The sequence below is a fragment of the Nesoenas mayeri genome (assembly GCF_963082525.1).
Source record: "Nesoenas mayeri genome assembly, chromosome: 4".
In the NCBI taxonomy this organism is placed as follows: Eukaryota; Metazoa; Chordata; class Aves; order Columbiformes; family Columbidae; genus Nesoenas; species Nesoenas mayeri.
The window spans coordinates 19,459,409-19,482,580 of NC_137540.1; the positions used below are offsets into that span (position 1 = coordinate 19,459,409).

Consider the following 23,172-nt stretch of genomic DNA (forward strand, 5'->3'; position numbering starts at 1 on the left):
CGTGATGCCTTTGGTACATATGGCACGTAGAAAACTAATACTAAAAGCAGAAGGGGAATAAGCTCACACAATACCTTTTAATTATGCTTGCCTCTTGGCTTTAATGTAGTAACTAATTCCTTTTCTTCTAGAGCCAAAAATAAAGAATGTATTCTTCTTGCATTAAGATACAATAATTCAGCCTCAGTATGTGCTTCTTAACAAGATTTTAGTGATAACAGGTATTTTTACTATCACTGCTTTCCAACTAGTGATAAAAAGCCTGACAATAAGTCGATACTGGTATAACAGTCCAGTGTCAGCTTTTTAACCTGTCATCCATCCTCAGTGACCTAAGAGGCAAAAATATTTCCCTCCTAATCTGTACCTACTCTGTAACACTTGATATATTAAAAGCAATATTTAATGAAGTTAGCTGCTATTCTCTGCTGTCCGTCACAGATCTTTTGGTAAACTTTCCTGATATACAAAGACTCACAAATGCAATGCAAGCACATAGTTTAAATGTAAAGTATGTCCTGGACTCTGTTGAAGACCATAATAGCCAAAAACTAATAATCCATGTTTATGCAATACTGAGGCCAAGTACTCTGATGCTATACAGATCCTATGCTTTGCTTGATGTCTATTCAAATTAGATGTGGAAGCATATTAAGTTGCGTTTTTAGCATATTACATCTCCCATCTGCAAAATAAAATAAAAACCCTTTCCCTTGCTGAGAAAAATGCTTATGCACTCCTTACTGTGGTCAGTGAATACCTTAACTTTTAATCTCCCCTTTCTAATTGCTACAATCTTCACCTTTGCCAAGCCTGCTAACAAAATTACAGAGAAAATTCATGTTAATGAATTGATAACACATCTGTCACACGGAGACAACACGAGACTAAATATAGCATCTGTAAAAGAATTTTAATAATTTGAAATGCATTTTAAAGTGTCCAGAATCTTAATCAAACATAGGCTTATTTAACAAGTCTTATTCAAAATTAGATAACTATTTTAGAACTAGATTTCCTTTTTGTTTGCAATGATTTAATATCAGTTCTGAAAGCTTACAAGAGAACTCACAAACAGAGATGTGAAGAATGATAAGATAATGTCCACTGCCTAGACAGTGTGATACAGACAGAAATTGAATCAGATAATTCCTTGTCGTTGGCAAGAGATGTGCAGTTGGGTACTAATGTACTAGACTGATCAGATATGCCTCCATAAAATAAAATCTACACTGAATTTAAAGGCAGACTGAACTATACCTGTAACAGTTCAGGTCTATGCAGAAGAGAAAGCCATCGCGTCCAGGTCAGGACTGATGCGAACTTTGAGTTTCAGGTGGCTTTTCACAATCCTGACATGATTTGCAACATTCAGTTTCTGCTATTTAAGTGAACTGCAGGTAGGTCTGAAGAGCATCTGATGATCTATAGAGGCTGGTGACTATAAGAGGCTGGTGCAGAAAAGCATAATAGTTCCCTAAAGCTACAATGAGGAAGTAAGCTGTTATGTACAAAAAAAGAAATGTTGAAGAAAACTGTTTCTGATTTTTCGTTGAAGTCACAAAGGACAGAAAGAAGATGCATAGAGAGAAAGATGCAACTTGATCAGAAAAGCTTACTTGAGAAGAACTGCACTTACTATAGAAGCCAGAATGCCACAGGTAGATTTACCTGAGATGCATTCACAGATTTTCCAGCATAAGTAACTGCTCTTCCCTGACCTGAGCTACCTTTCTTTGAAAATACCCCTGCCCGCCCCCCCCCCCCCCCCCCCCCCGCCCCTTAAAATGTTTTAGATAGAAAGACAGACATTGTACATTTAGTTCTACTACCTGTTGGGATATTACAGCTGTTTCAACAAGCTGCAGCTACTGAAAATGTGCAAGAAGATTAGAGACCACCCTTAGGAAAAGCATCGATTAAACATGATCAGGGAAGCACATGGCTAAGAGCAAATCCATGCCCAGTAACAGCGTGGCATGTGACATGACTTGAAATCACTGTCAGAAAAGAGAGGAAAGAGACTGAAAGTGAGGAAGACCTGCTAATGGGACAGGAGGTCATCACGGATATGATAGATAATCCCCGGGAAGAGATGGCTCTTCTGGAGCAGGGAATATTGCCAAGCCAGCCAAACCGCAGGGCACGCCAAGATGTGCGGAGCAGGAAGCTGCAGCTGGTGTGACAGAATTGCTGTCAGAAAAACAGCCCAACATGAACAGCCTAAGGATGTATGGCAAGGAAGGACTACGTCAGCAGTCTGGGAAGCTGGGACACACACATTACATGGACCCCACACCCATATGTGACAAGTTCAGTTATTTACACTAATTCCAGTCGCTTGGTCCTCTAACAAGGCCGTTCTTCCATAGCCCAAACCACTTCAGATGACATTTGAATATACAGCAGGTTTAAGTACATGGCCTTCCTCTAACCCGGAAGCTGAATGCAGAAACAGGCGAATCCCTTCTCGACTGACCTCAGATTAGGAAAGCCGCTAAGGGGCTTTTGAGCTTTGCCTGCACACTACTGCTCTGTTTTGCAGACAGTGTAATCAACACAGCTGCACTTGATGCTCAACTAAAGACATAATCCATATGCAGTTCCCTTATGCACTTTTCTTGGGAATAAAGCCATTTGACAAAGTTACTGGCTCTCCTCACCAGCAGCTGCTTGTTTCTGCCGCAGCATCACTCTCACCTATCATTCAGCTGGGCCAACATGATACTAGATGACTGCAGGGTAAAGCTGGTCTGATATGACCTAAAAACCCCAAACTTTTAACTTACGAAAAATCTTTTTAAAGTCCAGCTCATTTTGTACCAACTAAAAGGGCAGAAAACTGCAATATGGGAGTGGGAAACAACTAGACTGGAGAAAGACAAGGAAAGGAGCAAGGGAGAATGGGGAGAGGCTTCTAAGACATCTGTGCTTCTGAAGAAAATACACCAGGTCATTAACTCTCCTGTTGTCTCAGGCCTTCTGTGGACAACCTGTGGAATATTGCCTACCTGGGGTCATCATGAACACAAGAAAGCAGAGACTGTGCCAGGGACAGAAGAACAAGAAAGAGTAGACTAATGCAAAACTTCTAGCAGTATTAAAACCCATACATATATACGAATGTATTGAAAAAAAATTATCTGTTAATTAAAATGATCTTGCAGATTTTTTTCAAAGGATGTTTTCCATCTCAACTCCATCCTCTCAAAACAGTGATGATTTTTTTTTTTCTAACAAATAAAGGTTTTATGCCAAATGTATAGAAATTACAATAAAGACAGAGCCACCACTGTGAGTGCTATGGCTGAAGAGACAGTATCCCCTTGTTCACTCCTTCCCTATAACTTGTAATGTCTCCTATGTTGGAACCAGTAAATTACCATTAGCTTAAAACTGGCAATCAGCACCTCATAGCATCTGGCTATTTACAGAGTCAAGTTATATGCAGTGCACAAGAGGCTATATTAAAACCTGAGATGGGTTTCATTCATGTTACAGAAATAAATTAATCTCACCACCTTGAACTCAATGTGCAGAATCAATGTGCTGAGTAGTTCTCATCAAGAAGCAGATTTGTGATGCTAATAATCCTACAGTTCTTCTGATGTAATCCCAATCTAGTAATTTATCCTGTTAAAAGTAATAGAAAACACTTTGCAATCATTGTGCCCAAATAAATCAGTACATTTGTATTTTCAAATGCTTTTAAAAGTAACAAAGGGCAGAAGGGAAGCCAGCCTCCCGACTCCTGCTGCACAGGAAAACAAAACAAAAAACCCCCGTACTTTTTGCCTGGACTCAGAGCAAGCTTTCATTTGTAACCCTCCCAGAGACAGCTGCAGACATACAGTCATAATATCTGCCCCTGCAAGTGTTAAAATTAGCCATCCTAGGTGTGTTCATGTGTACTAGATACCCTCCACAAGTATCAGGATATCAGCAGACGACATACCATTCAGTAGCTGGAGGTGTCCAGAAAAAAAGTGGCAAGTTTTGTATTTAACACAGAATCTATTATTTCAGTAGGAGAGGAGGGGCACAGAGAAATGATTTCCAACAACTGTTGTTTAATGTAAGTGTTCATTGCCTGGGTTATGTTCCCCCTTCGCAGCTATGGGTTTTTTTTGAGATTTACAAAACTATGAATTGGTAAATTGAAGTAGAATTTCAGGATATATGTAGTTTTTTAAAAAATGGAATTTACAAGACTGAGTCAAGGAAGAAGAGAATACAAATGGGCTTCAGTTAAGCACAAAAGAAAATTTCAGTCTTGCTTCTACAATAAAACAAAACCAAATCACCCTTAGTGGGAGCTCAAGCACATGGAAAGATTAACATAGAGAATCAAACCTGGCAAAAAACAAGCTTGGAGAAGAAAGGTGCTGTGGGGATGAGAACGATCTTACTGCTGAGAGAAGCAGGGTCTGGAAAGTTGGAATCTGCTCCTGACACACTGCAACATTTGGCTTCTCCACCCTTTTCGTCAGTTTCGCCATTCTTAAAATTGAATGTTATGTATTTATCCCTGCAAATGACATTATCCAGCATTTTAAAAAAGAGTAATCAAATGCAATATTGCAAGTTCTATCAGTTACAGATCCTTCTTGCAGAGAGACATCAGTAAAAAAACCCAAAACATAAGTATTGTATTAAGTAATTGTGAACATCTATTTAATTAAGTATATTTGTTTGCTACCTGGATTCTTGTCCTGTATTATGATCTGTAGTGTGAACTGCTGCTCATACACACAGCCCAGTGAAATTTAAGGAGCACCATCTGGGTACAAATATCCACTGAGTAAAGCTATAAATAGATCAAGCAAGTTCATTACATGCATGAGGTACTTGCCCGCATGAGTATTTTCAGCATTACGGCCTAAGACCGTAACTAATCTCTACTGTTTTCCTACAAACAACCTTGTCTTTTTAGTTGAGGAGCTAAATACTTCAACAGAGTTTTTTTCATTTCATATCTGAGCTTATAATGGAATATACATGTCCAGATGGAGAAGAACACAGAGACCACTCTCTGACTCATTCCTAATCAAGCAGTTAGAACAATACAGTAAAAACAATTATTTCATTTTTGTACCCAGAAACTATTCCATCTCCAGATGGAATCTCTTGCTTCTAGTACTCTGAAATGCTAATGAATAGAAGACAAATTCCTGTCCCCACTTTCTTACACCTATGCATATACAAGCTGCAGGAGAGCATTATGAGTTCACTGTGTAATGCATGTTATTTAAATTCTAAGACCTGAAAAATTAAGGACTATAGTTTGCTGAGATACAAACAACGTTTCTTCCTCCCTCTCTCCTCAGTCCCCTTAAAATGAGAGAAGAACACAGAAAAGCAGCTTCTTTAAAACCGTCTAGATTTTTGAATAGGCTTTATTTTTTCATGTTTGTTTTGGTTTGGGTTTTTTTTTGGCTTTTGTTTGGTTGGTTGTTGGTTTTTTTTTACCCTCCGTGTTCTGCAGAACTGCAGTTGAAATGAACCTCAAAGCAACCAGATGTAGTACTACCACCATGCCATGTGGACTTAACATAGGGCTGTTTACATCCACATAGATCACTCATTGGCAAAATAACCATATCGGATATCCACATGCCTTGGCTCATCTGTGAGTTCAAGACCAGGTGCAAGTTATCTGTTGTAGCCAATCTCCCTGCAGGAAGTTACTATTTTTATAGATACATGTGTGCGAATAAGGACACAGATGTGCACTCACATCTGCATCTATGGGCAAGAGATTTGTGCTATCTACTCCTATAAAAGGTATTTAGATGCCTAGATGGAATTTATGTGCATAAATGGGTCCAAATCTCTCTTAAGCAGGCAGAGTCCTTCCTCTGTACTGTTCCTTTTACAGCAACATGGCAATATGGACTTTGCTTCTGACTATTCAGTGAGAAATAAATTCCTCTTAGCACATACTTCTCAAATTCATGATGTTCTGCTGGAACAATCTCTTCAGAGTGTTGCATGTACTCATATTTCTAAAACAAAGTATTTGTCAGAGTTACCTGTCAGTATCTGAAGGCTTCACAATTTTGCCCACGCTACATTTTGTGCAACTGTGACTGATGTTGTTACATGGTTTGTTAAACGGTTTCCACTATTTGCCTGTGAGATTTAGGCAAGCTTTGAGGATGATGAAAACAAATGCACTTAACATAATGCTGATATCACAGTACATTGCTAATTAGATCCCTTGTTTTTAATACTCAGATGAATACCAGTGCAGATGTCTCTATAGTACCTGTCGATTATGAGGGTTTTCCACACCGGATCTATCTGCAACAGATAAGGTAAGCGCCATACTTCCCTACTGAAATCTGATTATTCAAACATGTACCAGAGCCAGAAATTTCAGATGAGAGTTTTAGATTGAATGCAAATTTCACAGCTCTTTAAATGTCTTGAAACTAGAATTTGATATGAAACACTTCAGATCCAAGATGTTCAGAAACTAAATCTTGCACCCAATTTAGCAAATTTTAGTACACAAGACACAGCTGAAGATGTAAAGGGGATGTATTTAAGTTACACAGTTGACTCAAAACAAGGCTTGTTTTAAGCCAATCTTGTTTAATGGTAACTTCTAATTATTTTCTGAATATGCCACTCAGATGCTGTATCATGCTGTTTTGGACATTCACACGCTATTTTACATGCCTGTTTCCCCTCCCTTCTCCTTATGAAAAAACAAAACAAAAACCCCAAACAGCGAAAAAACTCAACAACAACCAAAACACACATAGGCTCCCAGGGAGGAATACTAGTCATAGCCACTGGAAATTTCCCCCTGCTGGTAATATTCCTGCTCCTTACATATTTCTATATTCAGAGACCAATTCTGCCTGTAGGTTAAAGGACACGAAAGGAAGGTAATTCTATTTACCTTGGTTCTTGTATGATGGATTATGTTCCCTCTCTTCATTTAGCTTTTATGCCTTGGATGACTCAGTGCCTAAGTACGAGCAGATCAGAACCACCAGCTTAAATCATGAACTTCAGCTACCATGTTATTTCTGCACTGAATCACCTTTCTGGATCTCTCCTTTGATTTCTGATAGTTTTATGTAATTGTAGCATTTCTGTTAAGCATAGTGGTGCATTTGATATTTCTGTCTGCATTTAGCCTCTTACAATAATTTGGATCAAAGAGATCAAAAGGCAAAGTGTATTTAGGATACAGCAATGCCTACACTAACTGGGAGACAGAGATTCACTCATTAGCAAACATCTCTATTAGCAAAAAGATTCACTGTAATAAGGCATGCTGAAGACTTACAAAGGGGTTAAACAGTCACAGACTTCCAAAATGAAGGTGTAGTGAAAGCTGAAAATAAACTGTTTGCAGTAAAAATCACACCATTCAATGTCTTGCCATCAGACGCTGAAAAGAGAGAGTGATCTGAAGCATGTTACAGGAGCCAAATGAGATTAACATAGCAGTGGTTTTGAAAATCCCACAAGCTCTCAAAACAGATCAGCATCACTCAAAACACAATATGCATGTTGGAACAAAGGCACTGAAATCACCATGCAGTATTGCCTGCATTGTGGTCTCTTCAGCTGAACAGTTTTTCCCGGAAAATTAAGAAGAGAGGAAACAATTCACAAAAGAACTAACCACATATTCCAAGATCTTATGACTAATCTTCTGTTTAGAACAAATACAGCCCATATTAAATGCTGTCATAACTTGGCCAGATGAGAAACAGGTAAGGAATGACATCTGCTAGGCTTAATGTGGATAGACAGTTTCTGTAACTATTTTTGTCACAACTGTCCACACTTATTTAGCATGTAGATGGATAGTATAAAATGCAGATTGCAAATACTAATTTTGAGCATCCTTCTAACAACCATCGCTGAAGCATTCCCCCCTAAGATAAGGCTGTCATCACCGCCATTCCTTCTTAGGATACCATTTAGTGAAGAAAGGTGCGAAAACCACACTGCTGAATATAGAAAAGGTCTTGTTGCGTGCTTGCAGCCAGTACCTGCTTGAGATTTAGAAGCCTTTATCTCAGCTACGACTTTTGTTGGGCAGCAACATCTCTTGCAGCTGTCGTGGGCCTGGCTGCTCCGTGCCCTTGGAGGTGAGCTGGCGGGCACGTGCGTCCTGCAAACGGAGCTTTTCAGCCTCTTCCTGCAACACAGCTCTAACACCACCACGCGCCTCCCCCCGATTCCTTTGTTTCACACAAAAGCCGTTAAGTCTTCCAAGAACTAAATCCTATCTGTTAGTAGATTTGAGAAAAAGATTGTTTTGAAGTTCACTGTCAGAAATACACATAAGACATGACCTGCTATTCTCAAGCACTTCAAAAGGTGAGGAAATTAACTTCTACCTATATCATGAATGTAACAATGGCTACATAATTCATACAAGCACTCAGGGCCAGATGAACTTTTTATTAAATGTGCTGGAGAACTCATGGAAGTTAATACTTCCAGCTTCAAGGCACTCCTAGGCTGGCCCCTAATTTTACGCAGTTACAAAATGACCTTAATGAAGCCCTGGTATTGTCTGCAGTGTTACTTGAATCTGATGGATGTGCACAATTAATATGAAACACAGACAGCTCATACTTCACTGAGATTTCTGGTGAAAGACTGGGATTAATTCTGTTGGGTTGCAATGAACAGGGCTTTTCTGCACTTGACAACAATGTGTTAAACACTACGGGGCAGCAGAAGGTACATCATGAGCTCAGGTATTTATTTTCTTGCTTTAGCTACTTGGCAGTGAAATCCTTAGGAAGTTTTGGCATTGACTTCAGCAGGGTTAGGATTTCAGAAGTAGAGGTTTCAAATTAATGGCATAGGTAAGTGCATTGCTGGCAAATAGCAAACTTATGGGTTTTTTTTTCTAAAGGAAAGATCCAGGGCTTGGAATTTTACAGGATGATTATTGGTTTTCTTTCAGAACCTTAAAAAAAAAGAGTATATAAATTAAATGGGGACTTGGGAGATTTTTAAAGTAATGGTGGCTAACCTGAAAGTTCAAAAGTCAGCATCTGAGCTGGCCTGAAAGCAGTCTGCATAAAGAAAATACAGCCTGTGAAAATCCAGTTAAAAGCCCAGTCTAATCCCAAAACCCCAATATAAGAACTATGGAGACCTTCATATTGGAGATTTTTTTTTTCCTGTAAACTTCTTGTGACTTTTCCAGCCAAGTTGTTTGCGTGCTTCTTCAGGGTAACTAGAGAAGTGGATCTAAAATCCATCTGCCTATTTAAAACTTCATACATTCTTGCAGTTTCCATGACACCAAGTCTGCATAGCCTAGCATCTTTCCACAAAAATAAAGGTACAATCTCTTCATTGCTATAGCTTGAGGGTGCTTAAATGCTGTGTATATTATCCCTTTCAGTGACAGGGACATTGCCATTATTAAAGATGGAAAACAAAACTGAAATTGTAATTAATTTTTTTTTTAAGCCAATTGAATAAAGCACTTGAACGAAGACCTGATGCACTTTCAGATCCTGAAACTCCTACCACCAGATGGAGACAACTGTTGGATAACAGCATGAACATCAGGTTTATTTTCAAATTCATCACACCTGCAATAATTCTCTGATGGATGGATTCCAGTTCTGTATCATTAAACAATAAGACACAGGAGAAGGTAAACTAAGGCCCAGGCTTGTGAAAAGTGTAGCACCCACAAATGCATACTAATCACCTCCATTCCCACTGATGTCCATTCATATTGAGATTACGGAGGATTTTTGAGGCTTGTGCTGGTAAATACAGATTTGCAGAGCAGTGAAGACACTACTGAGTCACCTCAGGTATTCATTAATACATTAATATTTGCCTGGTCTGCTGGTCTGGCAAGTCTGACTATGGTGTTAACTCTGTTGTCATGTGGCACCTTTCAATACGTAAAGGTTATCAAAAATAAGTACTGTTTTATTTCCAGACAGATTTCTAAGTAAATATGGCAGTTAACTTGTTATGAATGTCTAATGGAGGGATACTTGATAATTTTACACTTTACAGTTCCAACGACTGTCCAAGTGGCTGCAATTTCAGTTGAAAATTGACACCTACCATCGGGAACATTAAGAAAACCTCTCCTGAATTTCTCAAAGCTAAATAAGCTGACAGACTGACAAGCCACAAGGGAGGATGTAAAATTTTATCTCCTGGAACCAAATTTGCAAAACATTACAATAATTACTCCCAAACTGGAATGGGTGTAAGGTATGGAGCTGCTGCTTATCTGACAGGCCTTAGATATGTAAGTATTTTCAAATCAGGCGACTCACTCGTTAGCAAGGAACGTACCAGTGTACTGGTGACAGACATCAAATAAAACACAGTTAAGAAGAGACAGCACCTCAGTTTGAAAGGGTTTGGGTGGTCACCTCAGGTGGAAGAAGAAAAGCATTCACTGGAATTTGCTTCTCACTGTGATAGAGATGCACCTGACAACTCAGAAAGCTGTAGCCAATCTATGTGGAGAAACGTAAAATGATTAAAGCATCTCTTTTAATAGGTGTTTATAAGGCACCTGTTTTATGAAATATATAAAATATATATCTTACATATGAAATTATAAATAAAAACACCGTATTGTAAGGACCTTGACTATTCACAGTGTTAGAGGAGGGTGTAAGATCCCACAAGATCACCACAGTAACATTCCTCGTAATACACTTCTGGGCTACATTAGACACTTCTACCTCTTTCGTAGATGACATTTTCTCATAAAAACACATCCGATCACATTTAGTCAAGGTGCTCAACTTCTGGCTCATTCTTAACAAGAACCAAACAAGAGCTTAACAATAACCATTTGTGCAAACATCGTCCTGAAGTGGGACACAAAGCATTCTCCAAATTACCTTAATGTAACATAGGCATTAGAAATAATGTCTAACCTAATTTTTAAAATACCTACTCATGAGTTTTAGGACAGCAAAATCACTACCCCAGTAAAGTGAGAAGTGATTTTTAAGTATCAGTCCCATTTTGCCAGTAAGAGGTTTTAGGACTTGCCATGTTGATCAATGCACAGGGTGACACACAGTTATTATATATTTGCTTCCCTGCTATAACTACTACCACCCAGTCTATTGTTTTACCTATGCACTGTAGCTCCTGTTTTGCTGGCTAACCCACAACAGATTTGGTTAGTCAGAGTTAAAGGCAACAGCTTTGTGTTAAAGCTAGCAGAGTTACCTTTACATTGATGCAAAATAATTCTGGTCTATGGACACACAATAAATTCTTCAGAAAAGACAAACAGCAATCATTATGCTGACTCAACACACTATTGGTTGAGAACTAAGAACTGATTCTGTGCCTCAAATGTACAAGTTAATCAACAGAAGATATTCTATACAAAAATTCAGTGCTTGTTTTGTTATTTTTCATAAGCATAATAGCAGAAAGATAGCTAGATAAATTAGTTAATGGGAATAATGCCCTTAATTATTAGAGAAAGAAGTGATAGGTCATGCATATTTAGAAATACCAGATACTTCCAACTCTTTCTTGCCAAAAAATTCTCTGAACTACCAACTGTTGTAAATTATAAATTCAGAAGAAAATAATTATACCGTCATATTTTTGTCTTAAGAATAGGCTATAGATTCTCATGGGTTTTATCTTAATGAGTTCTGGTTAGTAGACTAGGACAGAAGTAAAACACTGCTTGAGACTTAGATGGATAAGGAAAAGAGAAAAACAAAATGAGAAATACACATAGAAAAGTGAAATTTGATGATGTGGTTTCTTAAGCAGGGGTTAACAGGCCAGAGAAGTGAAAAGGACAGATGAATTCCCTGAAGAATCAATACATACCAGAGGATTCCGACTGCATTAGACATAGCTCATTACTTTCCCATACAGTTGAGCTGTTTGGTAGATTCCTCTAGTTCACCTATGGATCCAGTTGGGCAATATTCTGTGAGCAATACAAGCCCCCATATTCAAACAGTAAGCAACATGCAAAACTGCTAAAGGGAACTTCAAAATGTACTAACTCAAGCCTGAGCACAAGGTGATCAAGATCCTCATCATCTCAGGGAATGTTCCCACCACCCGCAAAGGCAGCAAGGAAGGTGTGGGACAAACAGCAAAGAGGCAGGAAACAAGAACATTTCTAAGATCATGTCAGTGGGTACCAGTGAGAAATGGGAGCCAGTGCAGAACTGAAATAGGGGTTACGATACATTGATTAGTCAAACAAGTTCCATAGTCTCCAAAAGGAAGAATGTCTCATGGCTGATGATGTCACAAACTACTTCCATGGCTATTATTTTCCCATCAATTCGAATTAACCTCTCCAGGATTTGGGTTTATTCACATGACTTTCATCTAATGGTTACTCCAGCCTTTTCTGCAGAAAAGTGAATGATGGTACTATTGGTTTTTGAGATACTTCATACCCACCTGCAACGATAACCTTTGCCCCTCTAGGTTGCATTTACTCATGACACTCCCCTGTGCTGGTATTCAACATTTAAACAGAAGTTTTGGAAGAGAAAAGGTTTCAATTTATTTCACAACGTGAGACAGATGCTCCAGCAAATGCTTATTTTGTGGAGGCTTACAGGCAGCTTTCTGTATCTGTTGGCTTTCTGCAGACACAAAGAAATAGAAGTGGCTCTGACTGTATTTTTCTTGCAAATGCCTTTTCTTGCAGCTTCCTTTTTCTATGAGCAACAGTCACAAATAAATAATGAATGGACGTTGGTTCATCACTGTCACCCAGCTAAGTTCTTTCCAGGTGAAAAAGGACATGCTATGCAGAGATCCCATCTTGAGAGGCCGATACTTCAGGTTGTAGGGTTTACCTCTGCCCACTGTGCAGGGCTTCTGCCAGAGCTGTTTTGACAGTCTCCAAGCATGGAAAAGAGTTGGGTGGTAGTTACAAAAGGGTACAACCCTTAAAAAGCGTAAAGAATTACCATGATCACCTCTAATCTCCTTTGTACACATACTACCACAATGTTCCCAGCTAATGGGATAATTTTTCCAGGATTTGACTTTTGGAGAGTTATCTAAGCCCATTCAAATAACAGTAAGTTATGGGCAACCATGTAGGAAATTGCATCTTACTACAAGACTGAATTTGTCTCACTTCCACTGACAACTACTGATCCTTGTTATGCCTTTAAGAGCAATCTCTATTTCATACCAAGTCTCATTCCCATGTGCATGTAGACACAGCGCTAAAGCCACATCTAGCTTGCTAGTAAAGATATATACACACACAGCAAGGGCCAAAGATCTTACAGCTTAGAGACTGTGCTATGGGAAGACAGAAAGCTGTTGGCACACTATCACAGAAAAAAGAAATTCAGCATTGCAAACCTGAGTTCAGTTTCTTCAAATAACACTTGTAATGAAATGCATGTATTGATTCCTGGAGAACTGTAACGTTTGAGCTGGGAAGACTCAGGTCTGTGCTCTGAGGTGGAACTAGTGTATAAAGCTGGCAGAAGCTGATTAAAATGCAATATATCATCAAAAAGGAAAGGGAAACCAAGCTGTTTGCAAATTTGAAATACTGAGACATGAAATATTTACTAAAATAAAATCTTTCTTCAAACTCAGAACTGCAAGACCTTTTCTGAAGAGCAAAAACTTTCCGAAAGAGTTGTTTGTTTTTGTTAAAGATTCATTTCACTACTAAAGAAAAATAGTTTTGATAGAAAAATTCCTGGTCAGTTTTTCTAGCGCCCAGCAGAGAAAACTTAAGCATGTTCTGCAAAAGCATGAAAGAGCAGCATCTGCCTCTCTACATAAGAGGGACCATAACTTAGTCTTTTAAGAATTCATAAAAAAGACTTAGGAGCATTCAGCACAAATCCATTCTATGCGTAGCAAATGTGCCATGCCTGACTGGCAGCTGGCCATGAACGGCACTGCCACCCTTCCTGACGGCTGCTGTCCCACTCCTCCCAGCCCATCCTGAGCAGATGACAGCAGATGCTCTTTAAACCCAGAGTCAGCTGCAGAGGAAAAGCAACCAAAAGAGCATAACCCTACCCTGCTTCCCCTTACAGTCAACTGTATGTAAAGCAACAGCCTTTGGCTATTTTTGTCAGCTTGGTAAGGGATAAGGAGGAAAGGGGAAAAAAACCCCAAAACCTAGAGGAGATGAAGAATAGGTGCAAAGTGCATAAAAAGAGAAGTGAAGACAACAAAAAAATGGGCGAGAAGTCCAATGGAAAGATTTATGGAGCTGTGGAAAGTGAATAAATTAAACAAACCCTAAAAAGACCCCAAACAAACAAACAAAACAAAACAACAACAAAAGAGGAAACCTTAATAGAAGATGAAGAGGATAGAAGGAAATGTAAGGCCAGAGAAAGACATCAAAGGCAGGATTATAACAAGACACAACGGATTTCGTTTCCAGTGTGAAAAGTCAGGATATAGTACTGAGTAAAGGTATGAATTTCACAGACAAGCAGACGGCACTTCAAACACATGGACATATAAAGAGCGATGAGAGACCAGGCACAGAGATTACACAATCCTGTGAAAGCTGCCTCACTCCAAGAACATGATACTGGCAGGTAAAACTAGGAGACAGCATGCGCATAATAAAAGCTTAAAAAGGCACAAGAGGGAAACTCGTATTCTGTACATGTATGAAACTGCAGCATCAGACTGTTCTGTTTTAAAGATTTTTTTCTTTAGAAGATTTTTTTTTTTTAGTCCAAGATTTTTTTGTGAGTCCAAGCACAGACATGGCACAGAAATACAGCCAAAGATTTTAGATGCTCTAATATAGAGATTTTTGAAAGGGCAAAGGAAAAGTCTTCTCACAGAAAATACTGAATTAGAAAAGGAAAAAGAATACTAACATTTTAGCTAGCATCACAGGATGTAAAACCAGAGAGATCTTTATCAGATACTGATACAGAACTCTTGCATAATTGGAAAATCCAAGAAATCTTTTACGGTGAAACTTGTTAGACACCCAGAGCTTTGATCATGATGAACTGGAATTGCTCTGCCAGTATGACAGTAACTACCAGTTGCTTTAACAACTGGCTTCTTAAGTGCTCCACAAATCAGTTTAAGCAAAACAATAAAACCATACAGCTTATTGCACTGGGTCTGACCCCAGTCAACCCACACCACGTAGTCAACTAATGTTAGCATATTCTACAGTAATCCTAAGATTAGACATATATGTTAACTAAAGATGAATCTACCTACTAGGCTCTTGAGACCACTCTTAGTGCTGCTGTGTAATGTCTGACACATTCACCACAATACAACTGTGACCGTGCCAGAAATTATTTTTTGACAAGGACTGCAAGATCAAACAATTAATAGACGAGCACAGTTTAATGATGTGTGATTTACAAAGCTAGAACCCGGAGATTAATGTGATGCATAATTCTCTATAAAATACATATATTATCTGGTGAGATATTCTTACAATGACTTGTAAAAGAGAGATGCTTCGCAAGAAGAGATTTTAATAGTAAGAGGCAAACCAAAGAGCATATAAAGATAGGAAGCTCAAGGTATAAGACAAATTATGAGGAAGAATTATACCCTATGTAATTAAGCCAATGTTCAGGAACAAATTATGATGGTTCATAGACAAATATGTCTGTAGCAGGGGGCTGTCTTGGTAGAAGAGCATGCAGAGAACTGCTTTGTTATGTAGTACCCCTGTGCAGGGGTCCTCTCTCATGATAAAGGCTTCAAGACACTATGGAATGTAAATTCATTTTTAAAAGCTATATCTCTGTACATGGGTAGCACAAGGGAGCACTCACCAACTCATCTTATTCCATGTATCTCTAGAGGAGCTACATTCCTGTGCAGATGTAATACTTCTGTGTCTAAAGAATATACAAGATATACTCAAAACCAGGACTCTATGGAGTTGCATGGCCGTAATTTATGTTTCTGTGTTTTGGGAGCTAAAAAGATAAACATCTTTTGCCTTCAGTTTTGTCTCAAACTGAAAATAAGGTTAAAATATCTTTCCAATTTACAGCAGGGAACATCATGTACACAAACACAATTAAACACATCAAATTTAAGACTGAAACTCTGATAGACCCTTAGGTCTAGCCGTATAATTGAATATAGAAGCATAGAATCATTTAGGTTGGAAAAAACTCTTAAGATCATTGAGTCGTACTGTTAACCTAACACTGCTAAGTCCACCACTAGACCATGCCCCTAAATGCCACATCTACATGTCTTTTAAATCCCTCCAGGGATGGTGACTCCACCACTTCCCTGGGCAGCCTGTTCCAGCACCTGACAACCCTTTCAGTGAAGAAAGTTTTCCTAATATCCAATCTAGACCTCCCCAGCACAACTTGAGGTCATTTCCTCTTATCTCATGTTATTTGGGAGAAGAGACCAACACCAACTTGACTACAACTTCCTTTCAGGTAGTTGTAGACAGCGAGAATCACAGAGTGTCAGGGATTGGAAGGGACCTCAAAAGATCATCTAGAAGGTCTCCCCTCAGCCTCCTTTTCTTCAGGCTAAACAGCCCCAGATCCTTTAGCTGCTCCTCATCAGACTTGTGCTCCAAACACTTCACCAGCTTTGTTGCTCTTCTTTGGACACACTCCAGCACCTCAATGTCTTTTTTGTATCACTATGATTATACTGTCAGAAGCAAATGAACAAGCACTTCACTTTATTGACATTATTTATAAGTCACTCTTGAGAAGAAAAAGAAAAGAACAGTTATTTGAAAAAGCTATTATATATTTAAGTAGCAAAGAACCAAAGATGCTGGCTTTTCATATTTCAATGCAGAATAGCAATAAAACAAACAGGTTAATCTTTTAGTCATCTCCATCCATTCTCCTCTGCTCAGTTTTCTAAGGTTTATCTCAAATAATTTATTGAAGAGGAGCCAAAAACTAAATAATGCCCTTGTTAAGCCCCTCTTGTAAAACACAGCTGCATAGTGTTGTTGTTTCATAAGCAAACCAATCTTCACAACCTTTCTCCATCTACTACAACTGGTGAAAAGTGCTTCCACTCATCCATTTTTTAACTAAAAACCACTCTTTCCACTATGGTGGGAAGTTTACCTTAATCAGTGATTTTCAACCTATCCTGGCCGAAGAATTACTTCTAAAGGGTCCACAAAATGCACTCAAGAACAATAAGCCTACTACTGATGAGCTTAAATTCACAGCAAATTCTTTAGCAAACCTGTAGCTTTATGAAACTCAGCATCCACTAATAAGGGCAGTGGGTCAGACAGTAGATATAAAGCCAGGACATTGAATACAGTAAATTTTAAAAGTTGAGGTTTCATCTAAGTGATGTGGGTTTTCTCCACCAGGTAAGAGCAACTGTAGTTCTTAACAGAATTACCTTCCAAGATACTACCTCTAAATGCACCCATGAACAAGCAGTGTATCCTGAGGTGTCCTTGACCCCTGCTCATCCAAATTCAGGACCTGGTCAAACTATTCCATGGTTGACATGTGGCCTATTCATCTAGATTTCATCTAGAGAAACCAAAACCCTATGTAGTGAAATGAGGAGAGAGCTGGGCACTAATGAAGTCCTGGGTCATGTCCCACTATGGAATCAAGACACAGCAGAGTAAGCCTGTAGGGACATAACCAGTTACAAAATATTTTATCTCCCCTTCCTTTTTGCAATGGCCATATACTCCCCTAAATTGTGTTGTACAATGGATACAGTTGGTTTAAAACCTTATTGTTCAGCAGTTATGACTCTGCCAAGATGTCTCTGTGGAAGTTACGAGAAATAAATATTATTGCAAGATATAGTATTGCTATTTGATATTCTTCTACATTTTATATTTCTTACCTCAGCACCATTCAGCTGCTTACACAAACTGCATTTAGTTCCGAAGCATCCCAAGATTCTTTCCTTTGCAAGACACTAAGCAAAAAGCACTGCAACAGTAGTAGATGGTAGCACTGTAGGAAGCAGTAAGCATTAGTAAAGTGACGGATTACGTGGACTACTCTGTCTTTTCCATCTCTGATTTCTATGCGTCAATGATTGCATTGTTCGCTCCCTTCTGTACCAAAGAAATCACTAGGTGACTAGAACTCAAATTCCACTGAAAGGGAGAAGTGTGGTTTGTCTTGAAATGAGTGTTGTTTCTGTGCAGGTTAGCTATGCAGAAGTTATTGGGAAGTGGGGAAACCACTGGGCTATCCCTTCATGAAGATCTAACCCTTCACCAGCCTGGCTTGCGGTATAAGGAGGCAGAGGTCACCTGAAACTCAGTCATCTCACAAGACAATGCACTGTGAACTTCATCAAACAAGCGTGGCAAAATAGCGTGTTCTTTTAGCTCTTTGCTTACATGAGAAAAGTAGAAAGTGTCTTCTCTTAGCAGCAAAAGACTTTCTTCAAATGCCAACACTGAGCTAACTGGAGGTTTCTCTTCCCTTTTGCTGAAAATGTTCCTGTGCTCTGTGACATAGCATGAAGGGGGGCAAGCACAGAAACGTATCTGCATGAATTAGCAAGCTACAATAGAGTTAACACACTAGCCACAGACTGCCACAGTATTCTAAAAACCCAAGCTAACAGATACCATTTTAAAGCCAAAATACCAATGAGACTAGAACAAACCATCTCTAGATCAGAAGTGATAGAATGAAAAATCCAGAAGCTCCTCTGAGTTCCTAAGAATGAGAGCACAGCTCAGCCATGCTTCAATTTCATGATGGATAAGGCTCAGAGATGCACTAATCTCTATCTCCCTTCCCTAATGAGTTGGCTTCTATTAGGAATGAATTCTGGGTGCCTGGAACTGAAAAAATTTATGACAGGCCCTGGAAGCCTCAAATCACCAACCTTGAATTAATTCACACTTATCCATACGTAAATTCAGTGTGAATGCTGTCAGCACGTTGTCTTCAATAGAATTCAACAAAAGTTTAGGAAAACAGCTGTTTTAGTAAAGGCACAAATGTAGCTACAGTACTGAATTAAGTCTGTAAAGAGAGAAATCTTCAACTTTAGTGTTTAATTTGCACATCAGTACAAGTCCTAAAGCTACAGGGGAGCCCAAAGCCCAAACTGCTACCAACATGTGTTAAACTACGTAAAAGGCAAGACTAGACATTGACTGTGGAACAGAAAGCTAAGTGCAAGGGGAGAAACTATCACTGAACTGAAAGGGCATAGATCAAGGCTGGTCACATCCACAGCATGTGTGGAAGGACACACCTGGTTCTGCAGCAGGATGGCCATGCAATCTGGTGCAGACATGCTGAGCTTTAGGGTCAAAGATGAAGGGAAGAAGTCAGAGTTATCTTAGACTACATACGAGATTAATGACTCAAAGATACAGTTGACAGTTGCTGCCAGGGTGTACGAGCAATTACAAAAAACGAGCTATCTGCCTCTCCGTGAAAATAGGCTGTCATATGTACAGGACGTGACTAAATTTTGTGATGGCATGCACTGGAAAAGCAGAATACGGAGAATGCAAAACTGCCTGACTCACACACGCTTCTGGTGCAAAATAATTAGGATATAATTACTTCATAAAATAATCATATCCATTCTGTGAGATATTCTGATGCACCCCAGCATTCAAACTGAATGTTACAAACTGTATTGATCATGAACTATTTGATTTTTATGCACATATGGATCATATGTACAGCTGCAGTTAACATCCCTCCCTAGCCCCAAGCACCTGACAGGTGCCCGAGTTAGAAGTGGTCAGCCTGGGCTCCCTCAGCAGTTAATGACAGCTGGAGAGAGAAGTTCTCACCTTGAACCATCTTCTGGAAGGCTCCTTTACTGTATATATACAGAGCACAGGGGAAGTATAAGGACAAGTGCTACAACAGGTAGCAAGAATACTTCCAATTAATGCTAAGTTATTAAATGCAGATGCAGTGGCTAGATCCTTTTCTAACCCAAATAACAGCTAACTTGTTCTGAAGAAGAAAAAATGCTGATTAGAACCCTAGCCAACACCGTGGATTATTCTCCTGGAGGAAAAAAAGAACATCCTCTGGATTATTAGAGTACTTTCTACTAGAAAAGTTGAATTAGGAGAAAAAAAAAGCATCTGAAACAGAAATTCTAGATGCAGATGCTTTGGTTCCTTCTCTGGTTAAGATGTACTTAGTCAAAAAACAAAGAGAGTTGGACTCACAGCTTCTATACCATACTTCAAGCCAATAAAAATAATGATGCTGATTTGCAAAGGCTGTGGCAGATGATGCAAAAGCAAAATGTGTCCTAGCGCGAGAACCACAGAGCTCTGTGCTCCCTGTGAACGCAGATGTCACAACTCTACCTTACTCTTCTGGATGTGCAAGCAGTGACCGAAGAACAGCCTCCCTGAAAGCAAAGGCTTTCAATGCAGTGACTGAACTGGTTTACTTTGTTGGTTCTGTCTCGTGCACTACAAATAAATCCTGGAAAGTTCTATTTGAAGATTTCCACAACAGGCTTCAAAATAATAACACCCTGGTTTTGACCAGGAGTGGGAGTGCCAGGGGGAGGGAGGTCTACCAACCCTTCTTCAAGAATACTATCTTGCTACAGTTGCCTACAGATTTTAAAATCAAGAGGCACCACGTTAGCAAGGGGTCATTGGCATGCACTGTAACAGAAAACAGGAAATATAATTAAACATACAGCTATGAAGTAAGATCTTTGGCAGAAGAAAGAGCTTTGGGGAGAATGTGGAAAGGGCAAAGCACTAGGAAATAGCACAGTAACATGGTCAACGGGGAATGAAGCACGGGGGTAGAGATGAAGAAACGAGAGTGGGGGAGAGGAGTAGAAAAAGAAGCACGAAGAGAGAAAGTGGCAGAAAAGAAAGAAGGCAAAACATACAGAAGAATGTGCATAAGGAAAAGAAACATCTCTTTTAGGAGTTCCTTAGTAAGTGCAGGAGCCACATTGTTAGGCAACAGGATATACTATTTTCTGTATAGAAAGAGTTTATTTAAGCTTACATGAAACCTCAAAAAACAAGTCTGTGGGAGAAAAGAAAGAGAGAGTAACATCGTATTTCTTTCGACTTTTAAATTGCTTTTTAGGTCATATTTCACCCTCCCCTCACACCCCCAAGTATTTTCCAGGATGGAATTTTGTTCTTCCCACTCCAGGATTTGGCGTGGGCAGAGCACCGCAGATGCTGCTGAGCTCAAACCCCAAAAAATCTGATTCATTCTTTCCTTGAATCTTGTTCTATCATTTAGACTGGGATTGAGCAAACGTCAAAGGCTGCAAGTCAGAAAGATAATTTTACACAGCTAATACATTCACTTTGTCCCAGCGTAACAGCAGTACAAGAAGAACAGCAAAGATAAATCCAGTTCTGCATCTCTGCTAGTTTGTCAAATATTTGGTTAAGAATAATTATTTTTCCTCCTGTTCCAGCAAGCTTATGCTCTAAAACTCCTCTGAGTTTTGACTGTACACAGAGGGCAGGTTTTCCCTAAGGGTAAGACCAACAGCCCTTTTTCAACTTCACAGAACACAAATCCTTAAAATGAAGACAACCTCATACAATCAATCAGCAAAGCCCTTCAGTCTCACTGATCATGTTCAACAAGCCCAGATTATTTTCTACAAGTTTGCTTTCATTTCAGCCTCTGGTACTGCACAACTACACTGCTGGGTATCAATTCAGTACTCAAAGATTCTCAGATTAAACTGTAAGGAGTCATATGACATAAAAGAAGCTGCCCCCAAGATAAACGATGCAGTGTTCATATTTTTGAAAGCTGAGGTCACTTTCAGTAAGAAAGATTCCTTGCTTACTTCATTTGAGACTTTAAAACAAACAAAAGTTCTAACATTTTGAAAGGTTAGACACATTTTTTACTCCCACTGTTTCTTAATAAAACACCATTTATGTGGGAAACCAGCTTAGCGCATACTTTAAAAACAGGCAAACCATTAATTGATCCAACATGTTGGCAGTTTTAGAGAAACTCATTAGACAAGAACAAGCGATGCATCTTAAGTTTTAAAACAATCTGAGCTTTACTTTAAAGGTGCATAAGTATGGCAAGCTCCTGCTACTTTATACTGCTTAGTAAATAATCTGTGATACTTAAAGTACCAAGCAGTATAATCTGAACAGCTACCAAACCATGTGCAGGTTATAAAGCACTGTTTTAAGAAGCTCAAGAGGTTATGAGTTGCTTACCTCAAAAGAGAAATGGAAAATACTGCCCCTCCCCCCAATCTTTCACCAGTCCTACCAAAGAAATATTAATTTGCCCAAATAAATGGTTAATCTCTTAAAGAGGCTGCACACGAGAGGTTCCAGAAGAACTATTTTCACATCAGCAGTAGTATAGCACTATAGGTAGGCAACAAATTGTTTTGCAGTACATCCATGCGAGCTACTTTACTGTGGAAATTTCAAATGTCATTAGAACAATATCCTGTTTTGCAGCCTTTGCATGTTTCAATTTACCCCTAACTCTGCAAAGATTCAACTGGCATGAAACAGCTGGGCATGATTAGTTACTGGATGCAAACCAAACTGAGATTTCACAATAGGTGGCATTTTAGTCTCCATGGCATAGGCTGCTCATGTAAGAGACCAGTGACCCTTGGCAGAAAACACCATCCCTAAATATAAATCTGGTGATTTGTTTTTAAAGCAACATTGTTTCAGATCAAGCATTGTTACAAAACCAGCAGGTTTTGTGGGCATAACCTGAGGTTCAGGTCATTTCAGACGACTGGATTTCTGCTCGGTTCTAGTTGACAAGCACATGTTGGGACCTGAGCACTCACGCGCTGACACGGCAAGCACAAACTCCATCAGAGCACACCTGACGAGTGAACCCCCTTACAACCCTGGTCCTAGACAAAATATCTCATATTCTCACAAAACCAGATATTTGCTATTCCTAACCAATCCCACAGCTTTTACAGTATCACAGTCGAGACAGAGGATGCTGCGTTCCCTACTTTATTGCATCTCCTGATATGCCTGTACCGTAAACACCATGCTTCTTTTCTGAAGGTCTTGATCACACCTGATCCCATATGACACCTGCCAGAGGATCCTCAGGACTCACCAAACATCAGTGTCCCACAGTGGACTCAGAGTCCCATCCATTTCTCCGTCTAGACCCAAACTTTACATCTCCCAAACTTTTCACCCCTGGAGCACCAGCGTGCATCACTGCTGGCAGCATGTCC

At 39.3% G+C, this 23,172-nt stretch overlaps 1 protein-coding gene across 1 annotated transcript in view; it reads right to left on the reverse strand.

Annotated features, from left to right (window-relative positions):
* RNF150 (ring finger protein 150) overlaps window positions 1-23,172 on the reverse strand; it is a gene marked incomplete at both ends in the record, with an annotated part of 114,883 nt that overhangs the window by 90,995 nt on the left and 716 nt on the right. The window lies entirely within an intron of this gene.